Raw genomic sequence first — 6,629 nt, forward strand, 5'->3', positions numbered from 1 at the left:
TATATATAACATTAAATGGGGAAGTGCTATGTTGTAGAGTTTCCTCTTTCATGAATGAGTGAATTTCCACTCTCTGCAAACTCTGCTCAGGAGTTTGAACCTTAAATATTTACCCTTCACCCAGCAGCACCTCTTAGTGGACAGACACGGAGTAAAACACTAAAGGTTGATCAAAGGTTACCCAAAGACAAGCACTATGGCTCCCAGAAAATACTTTCTCTTATGTTCAATGCTCTTTCTATAAGGAGTAATGGAGGCTCTTTGTTTGATAATATCTGATGTGTTTTAATCCACCAAGAATTTACTGTCACTGAGGATCCTGCAGGTACACAAAGTAACCAATAACATAATTTCATTGGTATCAATGGGAATAATGTTCTTTTCTGTCACAGTTTATTCATAATTTGATTGCAATTTTTCATAAAGTGTTTTTTTTTTGTACTCACACAATGTCAGTCCACAGAATGTTGTGGTGAAAGATATGCTGCTGACCACATTTTGCATTTATTAAAAACGTGTGTGAGAAATGTAGAGACAGAGCTCAATGATCAGGCAGAGTGAAATCAGCAGAGAAGAACACGATGAGGGATGAAGACTAAAAAATAACTCAGTAATGCTTACATGAACGTATGATCGAAAGAGGTATGCATTACAGCATAAAGGCCTTTGCTCTAGTACATTGCTAAATCTCACTGACAGGATCACTCAACTATTCACACATGAGCTCATATCCTCAGCATGAGAGGCTGCAGTGTCGGAACTCAGACGTTTGCCTGTGATGAGACTTCACAACCGCTGAGAGAAATCAAAAGCTGTTACTATCATGTCAATAAGCTTAGCCATGTTTAAATCATGTTACAGCATTTTTCTATGCGTCTTGAAATAATAATAATTGATCATAAAGTAATGTGTTTGTGGGCTACACAGTGGATCGGTGGTTGCCACTGTTGTCTTGCAGCTAGAAGGTTCCTGGTTTGCCTCCCAGCCAGGGATCATTCTGTGTAGAGTTTACATGTTCTCCCTGTGCATGCGTGGGTTTTCTCCAGGTTCTCCAGCTTCCTCCCACAGTCCAAAAACATGCTGAGGTTAATTGGTGATTCTAAATTGTCCGTAGGTGTCAGTGTGAGTGTGATTGTTTGTCTCTATGTGTAGTCCTGTGATAGGCTGGTGACTTGTCCAGGGTGTCTCCTGCCTTCACCCTACGTCAGCTGGGATAGACTCCAGCCGCCCTGCAACCCTAGTGATAATTAAGCGATGCATAGAAAATGGATGGATAATGTGTTTGTACGTTCCATCACAGAGTCAGTAGTAGTAAAAACTTCTACAAGATACTTTTAATTCCCTCTTCAATTGTTGATTTAACCCTGGAAAAATCATCTCTGTTTATCAGAGTTACATATTTGGAAGATTTTCCCATGAAAATAAATCCTTGTTGCCTGAAGATGGCTTAGATCCAGCAGGAGAAGAGTAAGAAGAAGAGTCAGTGTTTACATCGAAATAAATAACCATCTTTTCAGAACAGAAACCGAAGCTCAAAGTGAACAAAAGCCCAAACACAGAAGGTGATATTTTATTAAACCCTCTCCGTTCTTTCACACAGATTGTTCAACAGCTTCATCAGCAGGTCGATTTCACAGACGGATGAGATTCGATGACCCTCAATTCAGGTGGTGAGTTCTAGTTTCAGACGCGGTTCTAGATCCGGTTTTTACGCGTTTTTGTACTTTTTTCCAGCTGGTTTTAGACTGATTTGGACTTGAGTTTAAACCTGGCTTTGGACCTGATTAAGACACATTTTATACTGGTTTTGAAATGGTTTGGACCTGTATTTGGACTGATTCTAGGCAATTTTTTTTTTTCACTGTGAAGCACTTTGATCAACCTGTTGTAAAGGGCTATAGAGTTAAACTTTGATTGATTGATTGACCTCATTGTTGCTTCCTATTAGAGTGCGCAGATCTACGAAGTCTCTTTTTCCGTGCTCCCTTCTCCATTCGCTGCAACTCGAGCACACCAGCTCACCTAAAATTCTGCTCAAACACTGTAAAACTTCCCTACACAACACAATGGTAAGTTGTATTCAGCCACACATGTTGGAACCAGTAACCAACTTGGAAAATATGCCCCCTGCATGTTGACAGGATTGTTTTTCTTCTTTAGTTCCAACATTAAAATGCCCAGTCATGGTGTTTACTATTCCTTTCACTCACAATATGTTTTCTAGCTAACAAAAATACCATAGGGAAATACTAACAAGGTAAAAAAAACTTGCTTTTCACTGCAGAGTGTCTTTAACAACTGAAGTACATGTCAGCTTTTTCCAAATCAGACAGATTCATAGACATTCTGCCACAAACTCCACAGTGAGCTGGAGGGTTTATGCCACCACCAAGTGAGTAAACTTGACGGGCGACAGCTCGCAGGGTTTGGTGTGTCACTGTCTGCAAAACTGTCAGAGCTCGCATCTGGTGCAGTTTGACACGAATTGACCCAAATAGACAGATGGAATTGTACTTGTGAAGTGTCAACAATCTTCACACAAATGTACTGAGTTTGTTTGGTAAAAAATTGGCCTTTGGGGGGGTGAATGCACACAACTGTAAGCCTGATTGGTCCACATACAGTAAGGGCAATAAGGGTGTGCTGGTTTAATTTCCATAAATCTCTGCATTTTCCTGTTGTTTTTGCCTATTTAGTTAACAAAAAAATTATATATGCTTGAGATAATAACCCCCAAATTAACAAAACTGGTTAAATTATTATTTTTGTCTGTTTTTTTTGGTTCTGAAAATTCCTAAATGCAGGAAAAACCCTGACACAGTGATAATGGGTTTCTCTAAACTTTTCTTTTTTCATTTATGGCACCTTTGGAGTTCTAAAAGCACTTTACTGAACACACCCCGGCTATGACTGAACTGTTTATGACACCCAGGCCTTCAGCAAATGCAGCGCTGATAAAATGGAGTAACTTTGCTGGAAAAGAGTCTTCATGGGAGTTGGGCGAAGAAGAGTTTAATCATAAATAAACAATTCATGCACTCTTATGCATCATGCTCCTGCTTCATTTCACAACCTCAACTTTTGAACTTATTTCTCCAAAGCCTTGATTTTCCAGATATCGCTGACAGGCTGGTGAAATTTCAGTGATGCTTGTTCCGAGCGTGAACCCTGCTCCTGTCCTGTGCGGTAACCACTCCTTTTCACACTCCATGAGGCATCACCCACACCAGCACTGATGTGTGCTATTTGCACTTGTCTATCCATTGAGGATTAAGCCGGTCGCCTCCTCTTGCTATCACCCTACGTGTCTTTCAGCGCCCAGACCTCGCACGTCGAGGATGTGAGCAAACATGCGCACACAAAATCAGACAGCTTATACCTCCAGGAGGCGGTAAATCTAATAAATCTCATCTCACATACTTACATTATCGGGTCCCGTTCCTCTCCTTGGATCTCTGAGCTGCATGCCAATTTCAGTGTTTGCAATCTATACTGCCGGGTAATCTTCCTTTCATTGTTAAAATGGGGCCATCTGTGATACTGTAGTTGCATGACAGAGAATATGTTTGCATTATGCAACAAACCCCCCAGTGACTGGCACAATGGTATCACTGCAGCATCTTTTCCACTGGCCTAATAAATCAATCCTACTCTTGCTTTTTCCTGCTTAAAGTGTGGACTGGATCCAACTTTTTAAAGTGCTGATAAAACTGCCAGTAGTGAGCATTCCATCTGGACATTCTCTCTCTAAATGGACTTGACCACTTCCACTCAAGCCCAGATGAGTCTGACCACAGTAACACCGGCATGGTTATTAGTCAGCAGTTATCATCCCCACTTAGCTCATTTCCTGTCACGTTTTCCTCCAGGGAATAAAATACCGCCTTACACAGTGCATTTAGTGTACGCTTTCTCCCCTCTCCTTTCTGCTTCAATGTTCTACAAGTGAGCAAACCTTCACTCAAGCAACCCGCAGAAAGTGCACAGTGAAGGGGGCTCCTAAAAATGGGGCACAGCCCTCCAAAAAAAAAAAGTGGCACAATCCCCTACATGGCGGCTGCCTTAACATGATCATCAGATTTGGAAAGTTAAAGCCCAAAAAGCCTCCAGTTGTAAATAGAAGCCCGTATCTCTCCCAATACATTTTTAGCTGGAGGCCTTCGAGAGCTGATTGGCGGAGAAGAAGCCACAACATCCCATCAGAGGCGGCTTGGGCTCACTGCAGCAGGACGTGTTCTGTTCACTCAACATGTGTCCTATATTTGATCAACTCATTGTGCTCTAATGCAGCCTTCAGATTGCAAGCAGCGAAAGAAGGAATGATCAAATTTTGCTTAAAAATATGTACAAATAGCACATTTAGTAATTAAGAGTATGTATGTCGTAACAATGTCAAAATAAAAGCATTTCATAAGCCTCTCTCAAACTAAAATATTAAATTATTATTACATTCCAGCATGGTCCGTGTACGGATCTGGTAATTGGATTTTCCGTTCTGAAACGGGTATTGAAAAACAAAAAACGAGTGGTTATTTGATTTTTGTTTTAAAATACAAACATTAAAATTGAAATACAAGACGTTTTTCCTTTTCATGATCAAAAAGGGACATAGGAAATTTTAAAAATGCTTTGATTTTCATTTTATATTTAGAATAACAAAAAATAAAATTAGTAAGAGACAGAAACGAAAAAAGGTCCGTTTTTTCATTTTCTGAGATCGGAAGTGGTCATCAGCAAGTGTAGAGCCAAACGACAACAAGATTCTCAGAGGGCGGAGCCAGAGAGCAGAGATTGCTCAGACTGACTGAGAGCCAGAGAGAGCTGCTGTTGACCTTGTTTTTGGAGTAAAATACGGTAAGAAGATAAATACTTCTAACCAGTAGCGTTGTTTTGTTGTACGTTAAGTCAGCGACTTGTGAAGAGTTGTGTTTTGTCATGTTTGAGCAGTTGGTCCGGACGCGTTAGCTAGCTAAGTGGCTAAGTTAGCTAGCTAAGTGGCTTAGTTAGCTAGCGGGCTAATCAACACAGGTGGCTAACTTACCGCTGAACACCTGTGTTAGTTGCTGCAGTAGCTGTCCGTCATTAGTAGAATGAACTTCTCAACCTGTATTTCTCTGCTGTGTATTTTAGCTTTTAAAAAAGTTATTTTACTTTAAGGTTAACTGAAACCCGTTGAGCTGCACTGGTTTAACCTTCAGCTGGTTTGAATTAAACCGCGCTTAACTTAACACTGCACAATATTAACTCTCTGAATATCCATAATTTCATTAAGTTCCTTCTCTCTTCCACTGCTCAAGTTCAATCCAGTATATAAAATGCCATTAATAGTGAATAAACTAACAACCAGCCATTGTATTTATTTATTATTGCATGTATTTGTAGTAAAACATGAGATGAAACATCCTACTTTTGGATCTAGAACTGCACAAGCCGTTCATTTTCAGTCACCTGAAGAGTTAAACTCCCCTTTTTATGTGAGGTTGAAGCAGAAAGTCTGAGTTAACAAAGAAAGTTGTTTATAATTTGTGATACCTGTTATCTCTGACTGAGGCTTTAGTTTTAGTTGAGCCGATTTACACGTAGAAACTTTGTTCAAGACGATTTCTCAGTAGCTCAGAGGACAGGCTGCTTTTTACACAACCTTGTAAGAGAATGTCTGTCAATGCTTTCAGCAGAATTTAGAAACGCAACACTTCCTAAACAGATATTTTGAGGCTGTGAGGTTGAACGTTTGAGAGTATATCAGTGTGTTTGTTTGTGGTCTTTCTGTTTCTAGGTTGAAGCTGAATTAGTGAGGATGACTCCTGCTCCTGTCATCTCTAAGCTCCTCACACATCTTTACCTGCACATGAAGAAAATCACTCCTGTAGAATGCAGGTATGTTTGTCATTATTATAAAAAGATGTTGCCTGGTGACCTGTCAGAAACCCATTATACAGAGTCGGCCAAAATAATCTTTACACACATCAGGAAAAGAAAAAATTGCATAAATATTTCAATACCAAATTTATTCAGACATCACGAGATTAATAAAAGTTATCTTTGGCCTCTACAATTACAAGAGGTGCTCAAAGTGGAAGCCACTGGCTTCCAGACATTTATGTTGTGTTGTAGACGTCACTTGTTGATGCTCCATTCATGAGGGTAATGCCATCTGTTGGGAAAACATTGTACAACAGGACACAGAGTTATCGTGATTTGATCAAACTTTGAAAGAGGAATCTAGATGTGTAGAAGTACTTATACAAATGAAATATTTATTATAGTTTTTCTTTTCCTGATGTGTGTCTGCATTGTTTTGGCTGACCCTGTGAATTTATTGAGAACAAAAGTGTCATTTAATTGTTGCTTTGAAAGCTTCTTTAGTGAAAAACAGCTGGTGTTCTGCTTTGAAACAAACTGCTGTTGAGGTCTGTGTTTTTAGGTTTAACCCCACAGTTTCTGAATGAACTGATAGTTTTTTTTTTTTGCCTGATCAATGTGGACGTTATAATTGATGGTAACATTTACTGATCATATAATCAGCATGACAATATAACAGTAGAACATTCTGACCACCTGACTAATACTGTGTTGGTCCCTTTATGCTGCTAAAACTCCTCTGACCCAGTGGTTCATCAGAACCTCTG

The sequence above is a fragment of the Amphiprion ocellaris genome, chromosome 20 (genome assembly GCF_022539595.1).
Source record: "Amphiprion ocellaris isolate individual 3 ecotype Okinawa chromosome 20, ASM2253959v1, whole genome shotgun sequence".
In the NCBI taxonomy this organism is placed as follows: domain Eukaryota; kingdom Metazoa; phylum Chordata; class Actinopteri; family Pomacentridae; genus Amphiprion; species Amphiprion ocellaris.